Source organism: Bubalus kerabau, chromosome 1 (genome assembly GCF_029407905.1).
Source record: "Bubalus kerabau isolate K-KA32 ecotype Philippines breed swamp buffalo chromosome 1, PCC_UOA_SB_1v2, whole genome shotgun sequence".
NCBI lineage: Eukaryota > Metazoa > Chordata > Mammalia > Artiodactyla > Bovidae > Bubalus > Bubalus kerabau.
In genome coordinates this window covers 94,075,398-94,099,802 of record NC_073624.1, presented here as the reverse complement: position 1 = coordinate 94,099,802, position 24,405 = coordinate 94,075,398, and the positions used below count along the sequence as shown (strand labels likewise).

At 45.6% G+C, this 24,405-nt stretch overlaps 1 long non-coding RNA gene across 1 annotated transcript; it reads right to left on the bottom strand.

Annotated features, from left to right (window-relative positions):
- Positions 1 to 12,607: 12,607 nt before the first annotated feature.
- LOC129641711 (uncharacterized) lies at positions 12,608 to 17,862 on the bottom strand. Its single transcript, XR_008709410.1, has 3 exons — positions 17,766 to 17,862; positions 15,952 to 16,055; positions 12,608 to 13,178 (listed from the first exon to the last, which is right to left on the bottom strand). It is a non-coding gene; the product is annotated as an uncharacterized LOC129641711 (long non-coding RNA).
- Positions 17,863 to 24,405: the final 6,543 nt, after the last annotated feature.

Below are 24,405 nucleotides of genomic sequence, written 5' to 3'. Positions count from 1 at the left end.
TGGATGTGAGAGTTGGACTGTGAAGAAGGTGGAGCACCGAAGAATTGATGCTTTTGAACTGTGGTGTTGGAGAAGACTCTTGAGAGTCCCTTGGACTGCAAGGAGATCCAACCAGTCCATTCTGAAGGAGATCAGCCCTGGGATTTCTTTGGAAGGAATGATGCTAAATCTGAAACTCCAATACTTGGGCCACCTCATGCGAAGAGTTGACTCACTGGAAAAGACTCTGATGCTGGGAGGGATTGGGGGCAAGAGGAGAAGGGGACGACAGAGGATGAGATGGCTGGATGGCATCACTGACTCGATGGACGTGAGTTTGACTGAACTCCGGGAGTTGGTGATGGACAGGGAGGCCTGGCGTACTGCGATTCATGGGGTCGCAAAGAGTCGGACACGACTGAGCGACTGATCTGATCTGATCCAGACTCTTGCTCCAGAAAGGCTCTGGTAGACAGAACCCATTCAAACTGGCAAAAACCTCCTTCTCCTTTCTCTGGGATCACAACTGAGATATTTGGACAGAGGCAGAAGGAAAGGACTAATAGAGGGATTAGCACAAAACAGAAACAGATTAGATAAGAAACAGAAAGAGATTAGAATGAAACAGAAAAGTAAGCTTTGAAGAAAGAAGCTTTGGGACTTCCAGATCCACATAGGAAGTCATTCAGGAATTCAGGAGAAGTAGGTGTTAACCAAGGACCACTTGCCAAGTACTTGCTATCAGATTTGAACACATTTGTATTCATTAAATACATTTATCTTATCTGTTTCTAACCAAACCTCACCCTGCTTAGAAATCAAGTGTGTTTACAGTGGTTTTACTCCCTGTCTTATCTTCTTGGGGATAAGATCTCTTGAGCCTGTAGAGAAGTTCTTATTTCACGTTTAACCAGTAGGCCTGGGATATCCTTAAGGTTGCTGCAGATTCAGTGCTTCACATCTGTATAATTCTATATACTCAACGTTTTTATCACCTTACCTCATTTCTCTCAAATGGGACTATAAATGTACACAGAATATTTCACAGACTAGAAAGCTGAAATAAGCCTGGAACAGGGACTTGCCCAAGCCAGTTAACAACAGAGCTCAGTGAAAACTACTCATGCTTTTCATGGTTTGTGTGGATTCCTAGAAATACAATTCCATGCAGCCCTTTCCTGCATAAAATTGAATTGGCTTCAATTGAACAGTAAATTGTGAATCTCCTTTAGAAATGACATGAACTCCCCATAGCAGAAACCAAGGGCTTCTCCTCTATTACCTTTTCCATCCGATTACAGTTGCATGTAATTTCTACTTTGGAAAGCTTGTCAGTAATACCGTTCATTACTGAACAAACTCTCATGAGGTTCTGAAAATAACTATTACTGCTTATCTCTAGAAACACATTATCTGACACAGATACAAATTCAATCCAAGATACTCTTACTCCCACTAAAACACCACTCGGGGCCTTTTATTTTGCAGTTAATTTTTTTTTAAAAAGTGGGAGACCCATTCAGACTTCTGGGCTGGGGCAAAAGGGAATAGACATAGAATCTGAATGTATCTCATGAATTTATCTTTTTCCACCTCTAATCCTTTGCCAAATTGAAACGACCACCCTCCTTTTTTAAAGAAGGTAGAGTTTCTCTGGTCCTTTCTTATAAAATACAAGAAAGACTATTTGCTAGGTTTACCAAGAACAGCTAGGACTGTGAGATGGGCAGTCAATGAATAGCAGAGAAAAAAATTCAGCCCTGAAGCAGATATAGAACCACTCAGCTTTGTTTGGGGTAGGCAAAATGAACAAGGGCCATTACAATTTGATTACAACCTATATATCTGTTGAGATTTCTCTAGAACTTCTTGCCCCTGCCCTCTAAGAATTGTTGGAAGGGACTTAAAAGGCCTATATTCCAACACCATATACAAAAATAAAGTCAAAATAGATAAAAGACTTAAGTGTAAGACTGGATACTATTAAACTCCTAGAGGAAAACATAGAACACTCATTGACATAAACCACAGCAATATTTTTTTGATCTCTAGAGTAATGAAAATAAAAGCAAAAATAAATAGGACCTAATTAAACTTTTGCACGACAAAGAAAACCATAAACAAAACGAAAAGACAACCTACAGAATGGGAGAAAATATTTACAAACAATGTGACCAACAAGGGACTGATTTCCAAAACATTACAAAGAGTTCATACAGCTCAACATTAAAAAAATAAATAAATGTGTAGAAGACATAAATCGTTCAGTCGCTCAGTCCTGTCTGACTCTTTGCGACCCCATGGACTGCGGCACACCAGGCTTCCCTGTCCATCACCAATTCCCCAAGCTTCCTCAAACTCATTCCATCCATTGAGTTGCTGATGCCATCCAACCATCTCATCCCCTTCTCCTCCCGCCTTCAATCTTTCCCAGCATCAGGGTCTTTTCCAATGAGTCAGTTCTTCGCATCAGGTGGCCCAAGTATTGGAGTTTCAGCTTCAGCATCAGTCCTTCCAATGAATATTCAGGACTGATTTCCTTTAGGATGGACTGGTTGGATCTCTTTGCAGTCCAAAGGAGTCTCAAGAGTCTTCTCCAACACCACAGTTCAAAAGCATCAATTCTTTGGTGCTCAGCTTTCTTTATAGTCCAACTCTCATATCCATACATGACTACTAGAAAAACCATAGCTTTTACTAGACAGACCTTTGTTGGTGAAGTAATGTCTCTGCTTTTTAATATGCTGTCTAGGTTGGACATAGCTTTTCTTCCAAGGAGCAAACGTCTTTTAATTTCACGGCTGCAGTCACCATCTGCAGTGATTTGGGAGCTCAAGAACATAAAGTCTGTCACTGTTTTCATTGTTCCCCCATCTATTTGCCATGAAGCGATGGGACTAGATGCCATGATCTTAGTTTTCTGAATGTTGAGTTTTAAGCCAACTTTTTCACTCTCCTCTTTCACTTTCATCAAGAGGCTCTTGGGTTCTTCTTCACTTTCTGCCATAAGGGTGGTGTCATCTGCATATAGAGGTTATTGATATTTATCCTGGCAATCTTGATTCCAGCTTGTGCTTCATCCAGCCTGGCATTTCGCCTGATATACTCTGCATATAAGTTAAATAAGCAGGGTGACAATATACAGCTTTGATGTACTCCTTTCCCAATTTGGAACCAGTATGTTGTTCCATGTCCAGTTCTAACTATTGCTTCTTGTCCTGCATACAGATTTCTCAGGAGGCAGGTAATGGGGTCTCTTGAAGAACTTTCCACAGTTTGTTGTGATCCACACAGTCAAAGGCTTTGGCATAGTGAATAAAGCAGAAATAGACTTTTTTATGGAACTCTCTTGCTTTTTTAATGATCCAACGGATGTTGGCAATTTGATTTCTGTTCTCTGCCTTTTCTAAATCCAGTTTGAACATCTGAAAGCTCACGGTTCACGTATTGTTGAAGCCTGGCTTGAAGAATTTTGAGCATTACTTTACTAGTGTGTGAGATGAGTGCAATTGTGCGGTAGTTTGAGCATTCTTTGGCATTGCCTTTCTTTGGGATCGGAATGAAAACTGACTTTTTACAGTCCTGTGGCCACTGCTGAATATTCCAAATTTGTTGGCATATTGAGTGCAGCACCTTCACAGCATCATCTTTTAGGGTTTGAAATAGTTCAGCTAGAATTCCATCACCTCCACTAGCTTTGTTCATAGTGATGCTTCCTAAGGCCCATTTGACTTCGCATTCCAGGATGTCTGGCTTTAGATGAGTGATCACACCATCGTGGTTATCTGGGTCATGAAGAGCTTTTTTGTACAGTTCTTCTGTGTATTGTTGCCACCTCTTCTTAATATCTTCTGCTTCTGTTAGGTCCATACCACTTCTGTCCTTTATTGTGCCCATCTTTGCATGAAATGTTCTGTTGGTATCTCTAATTTTCTTGAAAAGATCTCTAGTCTTTCCCATTCTGTTGTTTTCTTCTTTTTCTTTGCACGGATCACTGAGGAAGGCTTTCTTATCTCTCCTTGCTATGTTTTGGAACTCTGCATTCAAATGGGTATATCTTTCCTTTTCTCCTTTGCCTTGAGCTTCTCTTCTTTTCTCAGCTATTTGTAAGGCCTCCTCAGACAACCATTTGCCTTTTTGCATTTCTTTTTCTTGGGGATGGTCTTGATCCTTGTCTCTTGTACAATGTCACGAACCTTTGTCCATAGTTCTTCAGGCACTCTATCAGATCTAATCCCTAGAATCTATTTGTCACTTCTACTGTATAATCTTAAGGGATTGATTTAGGTCACACCTGAATGGTCTAGGGGTTTCCCCTACTTTCTTCAAGTTCAGTCTGAATTTGGCAATAAGGAGTTCATGATCTGAGCCACAGTCAGCTCCCAGTCTTGTTTTTGCTGACTGTATAGAGCTTCTCCATCTTTGGCTGCAAAGAATATAATCAATTTGATTTCGGTATTGACCATCTGATGATGTCCATGTGTAGAGTCCTCTCTTGTGTGGTTGAAAGAGGGTGTTTGCTATGACCAGTGCATTCTCTTGGCAAAATTCCGTTAGCCTTTGACCTGCTTCATTTTGTACTCCAAGGCCAAATTTGCCTGTTACTCCAGATATCTCTTGACTTCCTAAATTTGCATTCCAGTCCCCTACAATGAAAAGGACCTCTATTTGGGGTATTAATTCTAGAAGGTCTTATAGTTCTTCATAGAACCGTTCAACTTCCGCTTTTTCAGCATTACTGGTCAGGGCGTGGACTAGGATCACTGTGACACTGTATGGTTTGCCTTGGAAACGAACAGACTTTTCTTCAAAGAAGACAGATGTGAAACGACGCTCAATATTGCTAATTATTGGAGAAATGCAAATCAAGGCTACAATGAGGTATCGGCTCACACCGGTCAGAATGGCCGTCATCTAAAATTCTATGAAGGGCTTCCCTGGTAGTCCAGTGGTTAAGAGTCTGCCTTGCAATTCAAGGGACACCAGTTCAATTCCTGGTCTGGGAAGATCCCACAAGCCATGAAGCAACTAAGCCTGGGCTTCACAACTGAGACCCGGCACAGCCAAATAAATAATTACTTTTTTAAAAGACACCAGAAAAAAAAATAATAAATAAATAAAAGACACCAGAAATGTGTCTTGGTACAAGATTACCATGCAAAAATCAATACCTTTCCTATAACACTAAGCACAGCTGATTAGGTAACAGAATGAAGAATAGATGCCCATTACAGTAAGAAGTAGAGATGAAAAAACTGAGCGGACAAGTAACATGCAAGAACGACATGGAAACTGCTGCTAAGTGGCATGAAAGGAGTCTGGAGTAAACTGAAAGGCACATCTGCATCTTGCAGAGAAAACTCAATTTTATTAAAACTATTAATCCTCCTTTTTATTCATCTGTAAGTTTCAGGATATCATAATAAAACTACCAACAAGGTTTATTTCTTTAATGGGAAAAATATCCAGGAAAATTCTGGAGGAAAAAAAAACTGGGTCACAATTACATCCGTTCCTCACATCTTAACCTGTTCTGGAAGGGAAAAGGTCTAGACATTACACTGGGAGCCTCTTTCCCTGAAGAATGGCTGTGAACAAGCCCCAAAGTGGCTCCCTTGACAGGGACTCAACTATACAAGCTTCTCCAGACCCAACATCATTGTGGTGTGGCAGAGCCCCAGCTTCCGGGAACCCACACCTGTAGCCACAACCCCAGGCAGCCTTGGGTCTTTAAGCAGAAAGATGTGAACACTGTGTTCCCGGAGTATCACCCCTGAGTGGGAGGCACTTCAGTGCCCTGGGAGCTGGCAGGCCCTCCTCAGGCTTTCCGATGTGTCTGAGAGATGCTGTTACAGATTAAATTATGCCCCCACCCCAAGAGCAATAAAAAGCTATGTTGAAGTCCTAAGCCCTATTACCTCAGAAAGTGACTTCATTTGGAAATAGATGGTCACTACAGGTGTAATTGGAGAAGGCAATGGCACCCCACTCCAGTACTCTTGCCTGGAAAATCCCATGGACGGAGGGGCCTGGTGGGCTGCAGTCCATGGGGTTGCTGGGAGTCGGACACGACTGAGCGACTTCACTTTCACTTTTCACTTTCATGCATTGGAGAAGGAAATGGCAACCCACTCCAGTGTGCTTGCCTGGAGAATCCCAGGGACGGGGGAGCCCAGTGGGCTGCCATCTATGGGGTCGCACAGAGTCGGACACAACTGAAGCGACTTAGCTGCACACGTGTAATGGTGCTACATTGGAGTAGCTGTGTAGTGGCTAAGTCATGTCTGACTCTTTGGCAACCACATAGACTCTAGCCCACCAGGCTCCTCTGTCCATGAGATTTCCCAGGCAAGAATACTGGGATGGGTTGCCATTTCCTTCTCCAGGTGATCTTCCTGACCCAGGGATCAAACCTGTGTCTCCTGCATTGGAGGTGGATTCTTTACCACTGAGCCACCAGGAAAAGCGCTACTGGAGTAGCGCACGTGTCTGGCTAAGTCACTTCAGTCATGTCTGACTCTGTGCAACCCTATGGACTGTAGCCTGCCAGGCTCCTCTGTCCAGGGACTTCTCCAGGCAAGACTACTGGAGTGGGTTGCTATGCCCTCCTCCAGGGGATCTTCCCAACCCAGGGATCGAACCCACGTCTATTACATCTCCTGTATTAGCAGGCAGGTTCTTTACCACTAGAGTCACCTGGGAAGCCCACACTGGAGTAGAGCAGGCACCTAATCCAGTGTGACCAGTGTCCTTATAAAGTGACAGCCAAGACTTCCCTGATAATCCAGTGGTTAAGACTTTGCCTTCCATTGCAGTGGGTGCAGGTTCAATTCCTGCTCAAAGAGCTAAGTTCCCACATGCCTGGTGGCCAAAAAACCAAAACATAAAACAAAAGCAATATTGTAACAAATTTATTAAAGACTTTAAAAAAATAAATAAAGTGACAACCATGTAAAGACAGAGAAGGACACAGGGAGAACTTCATGTGAGGATGGAGGATTGGAGAGGTGTCTCTGGTCCAGGGAATGTCAAAGAAGAATGATAAACCACCAGAAGCTAAGAAGAGGCAAGGAAGGGTCCCCTACAGGTTTTAGAGGGAGCATGGCCCTGCAGATTTCTCCAGAATCATAAGACAATAAATTTCTGTTTTAAGCCACTCAGTGCACGGTAGTTTGTCATAGCAGCTGTAGGAAACAAATACAGACATCTAGGATTAGAATCTGCACTCTACACTACTCGGGCAGGAGGCTGTGCGCCAGCTGGAAGGGGCCAGGTGGAAAAACCAAGAGTTTAAAATGGGAAATTCTGACTGGTCCACCCAGGAGTGCAAGGCTGATGCCTTCTCAGGGCAAGACATCACTCCAGCACCCTTCCTCACGCCTCCGATTTTGCCCTGAGGACCTGGTGGCCTGGGCTAGTTCCTCATTAACTTTGGCCCCCTTTTGCAACAAGCTGGCCGCTGAGCCAGGATCACAATGGCTCTGCTGTTACTCAACATCAGTGACCACAGGGATGCTGGGGAGAGAGAGGAGCCTCAGAGAGCCCCAGGCTAAGCTTCTGAATCTGCTCTGGCAGGATCTGAGCACTAAATTCTGGGGACGAGCTGGGGCGTATTTGCAGTCCAAATTGTGGGGCCACCCAGGTCACATGGATGCCCCTCCCTCTACCTGTGCCTCCCCCCACTTGGCAATCCTCTACTCACTCTTTGCAAACCAGGTCACCTCACCTTCTCCTCCAGCAGGTAAGTTAATCACTCCCTCCTTTGTGCCATCCTGGACCTCCTCCACACATTCCTCTATTACACTACAGCTCATTCTAGAAGATTCGTTCGGTGGACCGTGACCTCCTTACAGACAGGGACTGAGTCTTTCATCTCTGACTCCCTAGGGCCCAGCACTGCAGCCCACACCAGCGACGCTTTATAGCTTCCATGGAGCTTCCGTGTGCATTAACCATGCCAACTGTGGACCAAATGTTAGAACATTACTGCTTATTCCAGGGCAAAATCTCCCTCCTGGGATAATTTGATTTGTAGCTGGTGATCTCTCTCATTAAACAAAGAGCTCCCTGAGAGAGAAATGCTAGTTCTTTGCCCTCCGATGGTCCTAACCCCAATTACACAGAAGTCACCTTCAGTAAATGCAACTTCAGCTTTTGCTGCCCCCACTTCCTCCTCTCAGGGAAGCACACTGATAACCCCATTACATCTGTCTGGTGCTTTCTGACCTGAGTATCTCCAGGGAACCAGGCAGTCCAATTCGTTTAATGCTACGTGATCTGCTGCACTCACACCACATTTTATGATCTAATTCGATTTATTACAGACATTATGATATGGGTCTGTTTCTCTGAAAAACAGGTCACCTCTTACACTAGTTACTTAACCATTAGCTATCTCCTAGCCGACAAGAGTGGGGACTTTTACATCTCTTTTTCTAGTAATGGATAATAGTGCCTCCCGGAATAAGAATCAAAAACCTTAATAATATTCCTAGCCTCTGACTCAGCAATTCCACTTCGAGCAGGTAACCCTAGGAAAATGGCCAAAGATTTGCACAAAGGAAGGTTACAGGGGCACTCTTTATATTCAGCAGGGAAGACCTCACTAGGGAATTTGATACAATTTCTCCAAAGCAAACACGGGGGACACAGTTGGCCACAGAGCATCAACAGGCCTGGACCTAAGTTTGTAATGGCGTGGAGAAATGGCGACCTCGCCAACTCACTAAGCACTAACAGGGCCTGAGGCGCGCCGCACCCCGAGGGCCTGGGAGGTGAGCCAGGCTGCAGCAGCCCTTGTCTGTCTAGTCTCGGGGAGGTATCCCAAGCAGGAGCCCTCCAGTTCCCTGGTCTTCCAGCTATCTCCAAGTCCTATCTGGGAAACTGTCTGGTTCAAAGGGTAGCTCACAGGATAAAGCCTAGAGAGTGGTTCATCCCTCACAATCCAATAAATGCCCCCTCACCCTCACCCCATCACCCTACAAGTTACCACTCAGCTTTGTTCCTCTGCTCTTTGGAGACTCAAAAGGGTCATCTCCTAAGCTGTTCTCCGAAGTTCCTCTCTGCCAGGCTTGTGTTTAAACAAACACAGACAGCCCTTTTACTGCTCCCCTGTGGCAGTAAATTAATTCAGTGTGTCATATGGCTTATTGGTCAGCTTCTTTGGGTTGCAAGTAACAAAAACACACTCAAAGAATTTTCAACCAGGGCTTCCCTGGGGCTCAGCAGTAAAGAATCCACCTGCCAATGCAGGAGACATGGATTCAGTCCCTGATTCGGGAGGATCCCACATCCAGCAGAGCAACTAAGCCCATGTGCCACAACTATTGAGCCTGTGCTCTAGAGCCTGGGAGCCGCAACCACTGAGCCCGCGTGCTGCGACTGCTGAAGCCCAAGCACCCCAGAGCCCGAGCTCCACAAGAGGCCACTGCAATGAGAAGCCCGCGCACTGCAACTAGGGAGTAGCCTCAGCTCTCTACAGCTAGAGATAAGCCTGCGCAGCAGCGAAGACAGCACAGCCAAAAATAAATAACATTTTTTTTTAATAAATTTTTCAACCAAAAGAAGGAAGGAAGGAAAGTAGGAAGGAAGGAAGAGAGGGGTGGAGGGAAAGAAAGCAAAAGAAAAACAGAGACGAAAAGGGGAAAAAAAAAAAACGTGGAAGGGAGAAATCTAGGAACAAATTGTTTTCTCCGTGCTTTATTTTCACTGCCTGCTTTCTGAGTGTTGGCTCCACGCTCAGTTTGCCTGTCCATCCTCGTGTAACAGCAAAAATGGCCACTAGCTGCTCTGAACTTACATCAACTTCCCAACTAATGATTCCATCAGTGATCATGTGGGGTGGGGGATCAGAAGTGTGGGCCTGGCGCAGCCCATCTCTTTTTTGCTGGTTCCAGGAAATATATCAGGGAAGGCTCTGGGTATCCTGGCTTGGGTAATGTGCTGAACTCTAAACCCATCACAGTGGTCAGAGGACCTCTGCACATGGGTATGACATACAGATACATAAATACGCACATCATTGGTCCACCCTTGGTGCTGGGGAGTGAGGTGGGCCTCATCTGAACTCCATGGGACTAAGAATCAAAGGTGGTTCCCTGAAGACATGCTAGACAAAGAAGAAAGCCGGTCCTTTCCATTTGACCGGCCCTGTCCCGATCACCATCTGTCCCCGTCCACAGTCAGGCTCCCCAGTCTCCCCTGCATTTGGTCAGGAGTCAGCCTCACAGACTGACACGAGCATGTTCAGCAGGTAGCCCCAGTCCAAGGTGGTCATCAGGTTCCTCCACGCTGCCCCCAGCGTCAGATCTGGGTCTACTCTTAGATCCAGCAACGGCTGCTATGGGGGAGATTCTTAGAGTTTGCCCGAGTCTGGCTTCACCCACAGTGAAGTCCCTCTACCTGCCTCTAGGAGCGATCACTGAGGCAGGCTCTGGACAGAGGCAGGAGCTCCATGGCTGCCCAGGTGGCTGTGCAACTCGTGCCCTGATCAACCTTAGCTTGCCAAGTCGTGCCCTGACACAGGTCTGCATCTACCCCGAGGAAGGGGGGCCTGCTCACAACTCATCAGGCTCTTTACAGGCTAACAACCGCCCGCTCAGACGGTAAAGAATCTGCCTGCAATACAGGAGACCCGGGTTCGACCCCTGGTTTGGGAAGATCCCTTGAAGAAGGAAATAGCAACCCACTCCAGTATCCTTGCCTGGAGAACCCCATGGATAGAGGAGCCTGGCGGACTACAGTCCATGGGGTCACAAAGAGTCAGACACGACTGAAGTGACTAACACACACAATATTCCAGTGCTATCTGATAGATTTCAATCCTTTCTAATGACATCTACTGTTTATTCAAATGTCTTAGAAGATAGGAACCTCCTCTGTTTTTTTAGGGATAAATAACAGACGAAGAAACAATGGAAACAGTGAGAAACTTTATTTTCTTGGGCTCCAAAATCACTGCAGATGGTGACTGCAGCCATGAAATTAGAAGACACTTGCTCCTTGGAAAAAAAGCTATGACCAGTCATAGCTTTAACATGTTCTGACAGCATATTAAAAAGCAGAGACATTACTATGCCAACAAAGGTCCATCTAGTCAAAGCTACAGTTTTTCCAGTAGTCATGTATGGATGTGAGAGTTGGACTATAAAGAAAGCCAAGCACAGAAGAATTGATGCTTTTGAACTGTGGTGTTAGAGAAGACTCTTGAGAGTCCCTTGCACTGCAAGGAGATCCAACCAGTCCATCCTAAAGGAAATCAGTCCTGAATATTCATTGGAAGGACTGATGCTGAAGCTGAAACTCCAATACTCTGGCCACCTAATGCAAAGAACTGACTTATTGGAAAAGACCCTGATGCTGGGAAAGATTGAAGGCAGGAGGAGAAGGGGATGACAGAAGATGAGATGGATGGCATCACTGACTCGATGGACATGAATTTGAGCAAGCTCTGAGAGTTGGTGATGGACAGGGGAGCCTGGTGTGCTTCAGTCCATGGGATTGCAAAGAGTTGGACACAACTGGGCGACTGAACTGAACTGGGGGAAAATTTGCTGTGGTGGAGAGTTTGTTGCTATATTCTTTTCAGGTTGAGATCTAATTACTTCAGTTTCAGAAGGTTCAATGAGCATATCTCTTTCTTTTTATTTGTTTATATGTTATTTTACTTTTGGCTGTGCTGGGCCTTCGTTCTGCACACAGCCTTTTCTCTAGCTGTGGCGAGCAGGGGCTACTCTAATTGCAGCGTGCAGGTTTCCTGTTGCAGCAGCTTCTCATTTCAGAGCACAGGCTCCAGATGTGTAAGCTTCAGTAGTTGTGGCGCATGGGTTGACTCTGCCACATGTGGGATCTTCCCTGGACTAGGTATTGAATCCATGTCACCTGCATTGCAAGGCAGAGTCTTAATCACTGGACCACCAGGGAAGTCCCTCTTTCTATTTTAAGAAAAAGAATTATTAAATAATAAGATATAATGTGTGGCAGAAAGAGTTCTCATAGCAAAATCTTGCAAGCATTTAGATGTTCTATTCTCCACAATTACTAAATTTCTCTTTTGCAAAAGGTACACAAAGATTTGGGGCATCTCTAGTGCTTTTGAGAAGAAAATCATGTGTGATTTAAGTAGAAGTGTCCTTCGTCATAGTGTGACAACCCCTTGTGTTTCCCAGGGGAAGAAACATTATTCATTGTATAACATAAGGAGGCTTCAGTTATAGAAAAATGGAGGAGTTCCCTGTGGTCCAATGGTTAGGACCCAACAATTTCATTGCTGAGGGCCTGGGTTCAATCCCTGGTCAGAGAACTAAGATCCCAAAAGCCATGCAGCATGGCCAAAAAGAAAAGGAAAAAGAAAAAATGGACCAAGAGTGACTTAGAATAGATAATATTTACAACAGCAACCAAAATAATAATAATAATACCAAGGAATAGTTTTAATAAGAACTGTGCAGATTGGAGGGAAGGAGAGGGAGAAAACCAGAAAACTTTTCTGAGGACTATAAATCAAGGACCTGAACAAATGGAGAGAACCGTAGAAAGTCATGGCAAAGTGCTCAGACCCGGGGGTCACTGTGATCTGGGGATCTGCTATGTTTATAAACTGCTCACATATGAAAATGGGGATAGCACTGACAGCCCCCACTCCAGAAGAGAGCATTAAGGAGATTCCTACTCCTTCCTAGAGAAAGGGGGCTGCTTCCTGTGATACATTATACCTGTCTTCACGAAGGATAAAGAGGCCAGCGTTTTCTGCAGCAAAGGGGGCTAGACAAGCTGCGCCTAAACTTGTGATGAGCTGTGTATCTTCTTATCAAGTCTCCACCTTGAGTACTTGTCCCATGTCCACAGTCTTATCTCATACATGGCCACTGGACTAGTCAGGGTTCTCTAGAGAAACAGAACCAGACATGCACAGAGAGATTCATTTTAAAGAACTGGCTCACACAACTGTGAAGGCCCGCATGTCTGAAATGTGTAGGGCAGGCCAGGAGGCTGCAAACTCAGGCGGAACTTCGATGCTGCAGTCTTGAGGCAGAACTGATTCTTCCAGGGAAACCTCGGGCTGTGCTGTTAAGGTCTGCGAGTGACTGGATGCAGCCCACTTACATCGTGGAGGGTCATCTCTTTTCATTAAAGTCATTTCACTGAACATCACTATAGAAGATGTTTTCCCAGTGGTGGCTCAGTGGTAAAGAATCCATCTGCCAAAAACAAACAAACAAAAAAGAATCCATCTGCCAATGCAGGAGATGCAAGTTTGATCCCTCCTTCAAGGGGATCCCCTGGAGAAGGAAATGGCAACCCACTCCAGTATTGTTGCCAGGGAAATCCCACGGACAAAGGAGCCTGGTGGGCTATAGTCCATGGGGTTGCACAGAGTCGGACACGACTAAGCGACTAAACAGCAAGAGAATATGTTAGTGACACCTCAAATGCAGACATGAAATTAAAAGATGCTTGCTCCTTGGAAGAAAACCTATGACAAACCTAGACAGTGTACTAAAGAGAAGAGACATTATTTGCCAACAAAGGTCCATATAGTCAAAGCTATGGTTTTTCCAGTAGTCATTTATGGATTTGAGAGTTGGACCATAAAGAAAGCTGAGCACTGAAGAACTGATGCTTTTGAACTGTGGTGTTGGAGAAGACTCTTGAGAGTCCTTTAGACTGCAAGGAGATCAAACCAGTCCATCCTAAAGGAAATCAGTCCTGAATATTCACTGGAAGGACTGATGCTGAAGCTGAAATCCCTTATGACTATACAGTGGTTGTGAGAAATAGATTTAAGGGACTAGATCTGATAGAGTGCCTGATGAACTATGGACTGAGGTTCGTAACATTGTACAGGAGACAGGAATCAAGACCATCCCCATGGAAAAGAAATGCAAAAAAGCAAAATGGCTGTCTGAGGAGGCCTTACAAATAACTGTGAAAAGACGGGAAGTGAAAAGCAAAGGAGAAAAGGAAAGATATACCCATTTGAATTCAGAGTTCCAGAGAATAGCAAGGAGAGATAGGAAAGCCTTCCTCAGCAATCAATGCAAAGAAATAGAGGAAAACAACAGAATGGGAAAGACCAGAGATCTCTTCAAGAAAATTAGAGATACCAAGGGAACATTTCATGAAAAGATGGGCTCAATAAAGGACAGAAATGGTATTGACCTAACAGAAGCAGAAGATATTAAGAAGTGGTGGCAAGAATACACAGAAGAACTGTACAAAAAAGATCTTCACGACCAAGATAATCACAATGGTGTGATCACTCACCTAGAGCCAGACATCCTGGAATGTGAAGTCAAGTGGGCCTTAGAAAGCATCACTACGAACAAAGCTAGTGGAGGTGATGGAATTCCAGTGGAGCTATTTCAAATCCTGAAAGATGATGCTGTGAAAGTGCTGCACTCAATATGCCAGCAAATTTGGAAAACAGCAGTGGCCACAGGATTGGAAAAGGTCAGTTTTCACTCCAATCCCAAAGAAAGGCAATGCCAAAGAATGCTCCAACTACCACATAATTGCACTCATCTCACATGCTAGTAAAGTAATGCTTAAAATTCTCCAAGCCAGGCTTCAGCAATATGTGAACCGTGAACTTCCAGATGTTCAAGCTGGTTTTAGAAAAGGCAGAGGAACCAGAGATCAAATTGCCAACATCCACTGGATCATCAAAAAAGCAAGAGAGTTCCAGAAAAACATCTATTTCTGCTTTATTGACTATGCCAAAGCCTTTGACTGTGTGGATCACAATAAACTGTGGAAATTTTTGAAAGAGATGGGAAATACCAGACCACCTGATCTGCCTCTTGAGAAATCTGTAGGCAGGTCAGGAAGCAACAGTTAGAACTGGACATGGAACAACATACTGGTTCCAAATAGGAAAAGGAGTACATCAAGGCTGTATATTGTCACCCTGCTTATTTAACTTATATGCAGAGTACATCATTAGAAACGCTGAGCTGGAAGAAGCACAAGCTGGAATCAAGATTGCCGGGAGAAATGTCAATCACCTCAGATATGCAGATGACACCACCCTTATGGCAGAAAGTGAAGAGGAACTAAAAAGCTCTTGATGAAAGTGAAAGAGGAGAGTGAAAAAGTTGGCTTAAAGCTCAACATTCAGAAAACTAAGATCATGGCATCTGGTCCCATCACTTCATGGGAAATAGATGGGGAAACAGTGGAAACAGTGGAAACAGTGTCAGACTTTATTTTTTGGGGCTCCAAAATCACTGCAGATGGTGACTGCAGCCATGAAATTAAAACACTTACTCCTTGGAAGGAAAGTTATGACCAACCTAGATAGCATATTCAAAAGCAGAGACATTACTTTGCCAACAAAGGTCCATCTAGTCAAGGCTATGGTTTTTCCTGTGGTCATGTATGGATGTGAGAGTTGGACTGTGAAGAAAGCTGAGCGCCGAAGAATTGATGCTTTTAAACTGTGGTGTTGGAGAAGACTCTTGAGAGTCCCTTGGACTGCAAGGAGATCCAACCAGTACATCCTAAAGGAGATCAGTCCTGGGTGCTCACTGGAAGGACTGATGCTGAAGCTGAAACTCCAATACTTTTGCCACCTGATGCCAAGAGCCGGCTCATTTGAAAAGACCCTGATGCTGGGAAAGATTGAGGGCAGGAGGATAAGGGGATGACAGAGGATGAGATAGTTAGATGGCATCACCGACTCAATGGACATGGGTCTGGGTGGACTCCGGGAGTTGGTGATGGACAGGGAGGCCTGGGCTGCTGAGGTTCGTGGGGTGGCAAAGAGTCGGACACGACTGAGCGACTGATCTGAACTAACTGATGTGTATGATTATATTTACATAGAAAAAAATAGAACATATTATACCAAGTGAATAACAGCAGTTATCTCTAGGTGTCAAATAATGGGTAGTTTATATTCTTGTGATTTTCTGTGCTTTTTATAAATAGGATATTTGGGAATTAGAAAAACAATAAATAAACATTACTCACCCTCTCGCTCTTCTAACCGCCTCCTTTTTCTTGTTTCCTCTTCTATTCTCTTCAGGTTCTTTGTCCAGAGCCCAGAGCAGCGCCATGCTGAGCCATACTGGAGCCTGAGGAGAAAGGAAATTGGCTTTAATGCAAGCACACTCTTCAGTGATACTTTTCAAATCTAATTCTTCATTTGTTTCATTTTCAGTTGAGACTGCCATGTTTAACAATTTCTCTTGGTCAAGTGATGATCTTAAATACATTTTAATTATCTTAAGCTGAAGTAAAATTAGCATCACCGACTCGATAGACACGTGTTTGAGTAAGCTCCAGAAGTTGATGATGGACAGGCAGGCCTGGCGTGCTGCAGTCCATGGGGTCGCAAAGAGTTGGACACGACTGAGCGACTGAACTGAACTGAAGTAAAATCATAGCAAATTCTGTGTTGGTATAAATAAAATATTTAATACTAAAATAATATTGTGAGTTTTAATATACTTTTCATTCTTTTAAATATTTTTTCGTTAATTTAATGTGCTAGAAAAAAATAAGCATTTTTAAAATACAGACAAGCGTGGATAGGGAATTACGTAGCAGCCCAGTGGTTAGGACTCAGCACTCTCACTGCCGAGGACCCAGGTTTGATCCCTGGTCAGTGAACTAAGATCTCACAAGCCTAATGGAAAACCAAAAAAATTAATAGGAAAAAAAAAAAACCATGGATATAGAGTGTGCACATTTTTTTCTTTTACCTCAGGCTCCAACATGGCTCAGGCTCAGGCTCCAAGCACTACTCTTTATTTTAAATTGTTCATATTTTGTTCATCATAGATATTTTTTGATTCATTTTGATTCTTTTTTTACTTAAAAAATTTTATTTATTTATTTATTTTGACTGCACTGGGTCTCAGTTGCAGCAGGTGGGATCTTCCATCCTTATTGAGGAATAAGAAGTCTTTAGTTGCAGCATGTGGGATCTAGTTCCCTGATGTGGGATCGAACCCAGGCCCCGTGCATTGGGAGGACTGAGTCTTAGCCACTTCACCACCAGGTAAGTCCCTTGATGTTTTAAATACTACATTATATATACCAAGAGAACGCACTGATCGTGGCAAAACCCTCTTCCAACAACACAGGAGATGACTCTACACATGGACATCACCAGATGGTCAACACCAAAATCAGATTGATTCTATTCTTTGCAGCCAAAGATGGAGAAGCTCTATACAGTCAGCAAAAACAAGTCTGGGACCTGACCGTGGTTCAGATCATGAGTTCCTTGTTGCAAAATTCAGACTGAAATTGAATAAAGTAGAGGAAACCTCTAGATCATTCAGATATGACCTAAATCAAATCCCTTGAGATTATACAGTGGAAGTAACAAATAGATTCAAGGAATTAGATCTGATAGAACTATGGATGGAGGTTCATAACATTGTACAGGAGACAGTGACCAAAACCATGCCAAAGAAAAAGAAATGCAAGAAGGCAAAATGGTTGTCTGAAGAGGGCTTACAAATAGCTGAGAAAAAAAGAGAAGCAAAAGCTAAACAAGAAAGGAAAAGATATACCTATTTGAATGCAAAGTTCCAAAGAACAGGAAGGAGAGATAATAAAGCCTTCTTAAGTGAACAATGCAAAGAAACAGAGGAAAACAATGGAATGGGAAAGACTAGAGATCTCGTCAAGAAAATTAGAGACATCAAGGGAATACTTTGTACAAAGATGGGCACAATAAAGGACAGAAATGATAAGGACCTAACAGAAGCAGAAGAGATTAAGAAGAGGTGGATCTTAATGACCCAGATAACCATAATGGTGTAGTCACTTACCTAGAGCCAGACATCCTAGAGTGTGAAGTCAAGTGGGCCTTAGGAAGCATCACTAGGAATAAAGCCAGTGGAAGTGATGGAATTCCAGCTGAGCTACTTCAAGTCCTGAAAGATGATGCTGTTAAAATGTTGCATTCAATATGCCAGCAAATTTGGACAACTCAGCAGTGGCCATAGGACTGGAAAAGGTCAGTTTTCATTACAATCCCAAAGAAGGGCAATGCCAAAGAATGTTCAAAATACCATACAATTGAACTCATTTCACACGCTAGCAAGGTAATGCTCAAAATTCCTCAACCTAGACTTCAACAGTAAGTGACCCCACCTTGCTTCATTTACTACATGAAAGCCTTTGACTATGTGGATCACAACAAACTTGGAAAACTTTTAAAGAGATGGGAATACCAGATCACCTTACCTGCCCCCTGAGAAATCTGTATGCAGTTCAAGAAGCAACAGTTAGAACCAGACATGGAACAATGGACTGGTTTAAAATTGGGAAAGGAGTACATCAAGGCTGTATATTGTCACCCTGCTTTTTATTTGTAGAGTACATCATGCAAAATGCTGGGCTGGATGACTCACAAGCTGGAATTAAAATTGCCAGGGGAAATATCAATAACCTCCTGTATTCAGATGACACCACTTTAATGGCAGAAAGTAAAGAGGAACTAAAGAGCCTCTTAATGAGGGTGAAAGAGGAGAGTGATGGGGCCAGATGCCATGATCTTAGTTTTTGAGTGTTGAGTTTTAAGCCAGCTTTTTCACTCTCCTCTTTCACGTTCATCAAGAGGCTCTTTAGATCCTCTTTGCTTTCTAACATTTATTGAGTGCTTACTGTACATTGGGCACTAGGTTAAACATTTTACTTATTTATTCTAACAATGCAACCATAATTAATACTGTACCTTTTTAGGGATGAGGAAGTTGAAGCCCACAGAGGAGTGAACTATCATGCATGAGTGATTATGGCAGAACTTGGAACAGCTCTGTTTGGGTTCCTAAAACATTTCTTGCTTTTTTTTAAAGTATTTATTTATTCATTGGCTGTGTCAGGTCTTAGTTGCAACAGTTGGGATCTTTCGTTGCCCCTCATGGTCTTCGCCTGCCACAGGTGGTATCTTAGTTCTCCAGCTAGGGACGGAACCCAGGTCTCCTCCATTGGAAAGGGGATTCTTTTTATATATATATATATAATTTTTTTAATTGAAGGATAATTGCTTTACAGAATTTTGTGGCTTTCTATCATACATCAATAAGAATCAGCCATAGTACACCCATGTCCCCTCCCTCCCAGACCTTTCTCCCATCTCCCTCCCCATCTCACCCTTCATCCTGTCACAGAGCCCCTGTTTAAGTTCCCTGAGTCATACAGAAAATTCCCATTGGCTATCTATTTTACACTGGAGAAGGAATGGTGACCTACTCCAGTACTCTCGCCTGGAAAATCCCATGGACGGAGGAGCCTGGTGGGCTACAGTCCATGGGGTCACTAACAGTCGGACAAGACTGAGCGACTTTATTTTCACTTTTCCCTTTCATGCATTGGAGAAGGAAATGGCAACCCACTCCAGTGTCTTGCCTGGAGAATCCCAGGGACGGGGGAGCCTGATGGGCTGCCGTCTATGGGGTCGCACAGAGTCGGACACGACTGAAGCGACTTAGCAGCAGCAGCAGCATCTATTTTACACACATATTGTAAATTTCTGTTACTCTCTCCATGCATCTCCCCTTCTCCCTCCTCTCTTCCTTCCATGTCCATAGGTCTGTTCTCTATGTCTGTTTCTCCATTGCTGATGATTTCTCTTCAGACCCAGGGGAATGAGATGAAAAAGAGGAAGGCGAAATTGGAAGAGAAAAGAGATAAATGGATGTAAACAGAAGAATCGAAAGACCCTATTTTCATGTCAGTTATCTACTCCACCTGCACAGCCACCTCTAAGGCACCATTAATCCTTACAGATAAGAAACTGAGACAGAAGTTCAGGGGACTGTTAGGTTCCTTCCATGGGGGTACCTGCAGAGGGTGGGGGAAGGGTACAGTCTGCCCTCCCTCCTGCCCTCCCTAGCAGTTTCCCGACAGCTTCTCCACAATCTTTCCCTCCCAAGTGGCGGCAGCACATCCTCCTTGTGAGCAATCTCCCTCATTCTGCCCCACCCAGAAGTGGGCGTCCCCTCGCCAGGGACCACGTGTGCAAGAGACTAGCTAGGGGCCAAGACTGAAGTCAATGGCCTCCCAGAGCTGTTCTTGTCTGCCGGCTTCCTGTCAATGTGCACCACACCATGCTTCCTGCCTTGCTGGGGGGATCCCCCTGAAGCACACTGTTGTGAAAAGTGAAACTTCAGAATACCCCAAAACAGAATCTAAATTGGGGAATCTGAGGGGGAAAAAAAAGAGAGAAGATATTCACAGGGCTTGTTGAGTCTTGCAGAAGAGCTCAATGATGGGACGTTTCTGTCATGAGCAGGCAGAGATGATTTCTGGAGAGAAGTGACGGAAATGAATCTTTCACTGTCTACTTTTCTCTAGTGCTTGAATTTTTTTTTAACCCGGTGGCTTTATAACATTTTCAATTACAGAAAACTATTTTAAAGTGGCCTGCCATGCAGTCACCATCCTGTGTGGCTCACCTTCCTGTGAGAAGAGAACAGCTCAGTCAGAGCATGACACATTGGGGTGGGGTCACACATCCGGTCTACTACATATGCCTCCAAATTATGCAACTCATTGTTCTGAGGACTCAAAGTCACGTTTTAAAATCAGAGTCGGCTAAAGTAAAACTGGAAGAGAAAGTTGCTTCTGGAATGTGGAGCACACAGCACAGATCGATGCTGCTTCCTTGGGCAGCACCCTCTCAGGGGCTCTGGGATGGGGTTAGTGGTCATGACTCTGTCCTGGGGAAGAACTGAGGCAGTGAGTCCAGTCTAGCCCATCACTCTCAGGTCAGGTTGGGTCCTGAATAAGCCTCAACCCCAGAGGGTTACAGAGCAGAGTCAGAGGACGAGCGGAGCAAAGACTACAGGGTCAGACCCGCACAAGAGTGTTGAGCATCCAGAAAGAGAGAAATGAGGGGCAGCATCCCACAGTCTTCAACAGGAAATGTCCTTATTCTGAGAAAGGTAGCTGTGGAATCTGGCAAGTGACAGTGGTTGCAGCTGAAGCAGTGAGGTTAGAATGAACCCTGAGGGTCTGTAAAGGAAACAAAACAGATGATCAAGGCAAACGCTATATAAAGTCTCTTTAGAAATTTAAACCCCAGCGAGTGTGCATACTCAGTCATGTCATTGTGACCCCATGAAGTGTAGCCCGCCAGGCTCCTCTGTCCATGGGGTTATTATCCCAGCAAGAATATTGGAGTGGGTTGTCATTTCTTCCTCCAGGGGATCTTCCTGACCCAGGGATCGAACCCACGTCTCCTGCACTGAGATGATGGATTCTTCACCACTGAGACACCTGTGAAGTCCCTTTAAACCCCAGAGTCTCTAATGTGAAAAGAAGGGAATTGAGGGCAGGGGAATTACTCAGCCACTTGGTTGGTATTAGGGGAGGAGACAGGTGAGCAGGCCAAGACTGAGTGGATACCTCCCTTTTCTACTCCTTTAGGAACATCCATCCTTCACCCACTTCCCGATCTAGTGTAGAGGGGCAAGGTCTTTTCCCTGCTCCACTGGCCTCCTCTCTCCAGAATCCATCACTGGAGAAGCTCTGACCTCCTTCTGAATAGCTCAGTTCTACTGTGGGGTTCCAGATTAGAAAACAAGGTTACTTCTCTCATCCAACTGTTAATCCCCTGCTCTTCCTGGTTCATGTCACAAGTGCCTTCTTGCTCAGATCTACCCACCCACACCCCTGCCCCCGGGGTCTTATGAACTTAGAAATACAAACTCATTTAAACATCAAGACAAAAGAAAAACAGAATTGGTGGTTGAATTTTCTGCCATAGAACATTTCCAAATTATCGGCTATTTGGAGTGGTCCTTCTCTATTACTGAGACAATGACCCAAAAGATTACATCACAGAACCCCGGTGTGCAGCCTGAGGGTGGGGGTGGTAATGAGTCAGAGCGTGGGTTTAGGGACTGAACTTACTTATTTGGATTTTAATTCCAGCTCTGACACTACTCGCTCAGTGATTCTCAAAGTTGAGAGTGCACCAGAATTACCTGGAGGGCTTATAAAGATACAAGTTACTGGGCCCCATCCCCCAAGTTTCGTATTATTTAGGTCTGAGGTGGGACCTGAGAATCTACATTTCTAACAGTTTATCAGATGATGCTGAAGCCGCTGGTCTACTTTGAGCCGCACTCTCCAGCAGTGTGGTCAGCCGCCTTCCGTGTATATTCCGGACAATAATCGTAGTTATTTGCTGGGGCTAGTGTTTACCTGAGACCCGGCACATGAAGAGCTTGGCATTGTTCGTAGCCCACAGCAAATTCCCTGCTCTTATTGTTGGATGAAGGGGAGGAATCATTTGGTCAAGACCACTCCTCCCGATGAGAACCAAACCTGGGACGGAGCCCTGGGGTGCCTCTCTGTCCGGCGGCGTTTCTCTGCTCCCGAGCCTCTTCCTCCAGACTCTGAGCGCTGCGGCCACACGGCCACTGAGCCCGCGCGCCGCACGCTGCGGTTCCAAGCACACGCCGGCGGCTCACGCCTGTCGTCTTTGTGGTGGCCAGGACCCTCCAATCTTTATCGACGCCGAGAGCCTGGCCGCGGAGACCGGCCCCCGGAACTTGCTGAGATCTGGAGAAGCCGGAGCAGCCGGGCTCCCAGCCGCGGCGGCGGGGCCGGGGTGCCTGGGCCCGGGGCGGCCCCGCAGCAAGCCGGCGTTCCGCGGCGCCGAGCGACGCTGGGGAGCTCGGCCCCCGGCACCTGACCCGGGAGGGGCGGGGAGGACGCGCCTCAGCGGCCGTGCAGGGCCCGCTCCGGCCCCGCCCTCCAGGACGTCCCGTCGGGAAACCGGTGAGCTGCACGGCCGCGCGGCTGCGGCTCTGCCCGGGCACCACAGGTAAGCGGCAGAAGCAGCCCGCCACCCTTCTCTGGACTTAGAACCCAGAGCCCTCCTGCTTCCTGGGACTTCCTGCCGGTCGAGCTCGCTTCTCCCAAGCCCTTGTGCCCCATCCGCCTCCTGCCTCCGCCGATCTTCTCCTCCTCCTCTTCTTCCTCGCCAACCCCGACAGTGACACGAAGGGGCAGGGCCGGGCTGGGCCATCTGTCGTGGTGGCCTCTAGCTCCTCCCGCGGTAGGACTCCCTAAACCTTCGCGCCTTCCTTAAAGGTTGACAGAAAAGCTGGGGTCTCTGGGTCCTGGAGGGGCGGGGTGGGAGAGGTGCGAGCCCCAGTGCCTCCAGGACTCTGCAACCTCTGCCCGTCACCCATGTCCTGGCATCCCTTCTGTGCCCCCATCGCCCCGCTCTGGGCCAGCCCCTGTGCTCAGCTGCAGAAAACTTTTCAGAGAGGTTCCCTCCTGCCCGGGCAGAGCGGCTCCTGAGCAGAAGGGGTGAGCGGGCAAGAGAAATGTCCCTGGTGAGGGCAGGGTCTCAGACATCCTCCCTGTGGAGACTTGGGCCTGTAAGGGGCAGGAACTGTGTGCTCAGTATTGTTGGGAGGGAGTCTGATGGGTGTTCATGACTGTGACTGTCACCAACTTCCTGATTTCCTGTCACTTGTTCCAAACCCCAGGCCAACCGAAAGGAGAAATAGTTTGTTACTTGCCCCCAGAGCCTGTCATCCCAGACACGGACCTCTGCAGAGGCTAGGATAGGGCTCGTCTGTATGTATGGGGATGGTGAGGGGTCAATTTGCCAGCACAGCATAAAACAGACCCCTCTATTAGCCAACCACCCCATTGCAACATTCACAAGGAGGGTTCTAACACTGCACTCTCGGTGCAGTGCCAGACCTGCAAATGCAGTTTGCAGACACTGCAGGAGGTTAACAACTCTGGACACACCAAAGAACCTGGGGCTTGTGCTCATTTTGCCAGAGATATGTGTACACTGCCCACGCCCCATTCTCTCGGTGAATGAGCTGTGTCTCTGCCCATTACAGGAAGAGTGAAAAGGATGAGACAGGCAAATGCATGTGATCAATAGTGCAAGCTAAGGTGAGGGGTTTGAAATTTACTTTAGTTCAAGTTATCCAGCAGAAGCCAGTATCATTGCAGGTACTTCCTGACCTCCTGTTCCTTAACAGCGCCATTCACTTTAGGCACCCAGAGGTAACAAAACAACTTTCAGGGGCACCAGAGCAGTTAGCAGAGCAGGCCTGTCAATGGGAAGGTAGTCTAGAGCTGGTGGAACCACGAAGAATACTGGGCTGCCTGGAAAGCCCTCATCCTTGGTAATCACTGCCTATAGTTAGCAGAACAGCTGACTCCTACCCACATGGAAGAACTCAGGCCTGAAAAGGGAAGCCCTGAGGCATGTCAAAAACTGTCTGAGATCAGAAGCATCTCAGCCCCAAATTCAGCTGGGAGAAACCTGAACAGGAGATACGACCTTGGGCTTAGCCCACATAGCCAATGCCTAGAACAGAAATCAGGAATCAAAGGGACAACTAACCCTAGGGCCAAGGCAGTGGGTATAATGGAGGCGGAGAGCTGGCTCAGCTCTGTCACTAAATTAGCTGTCTGACCTTG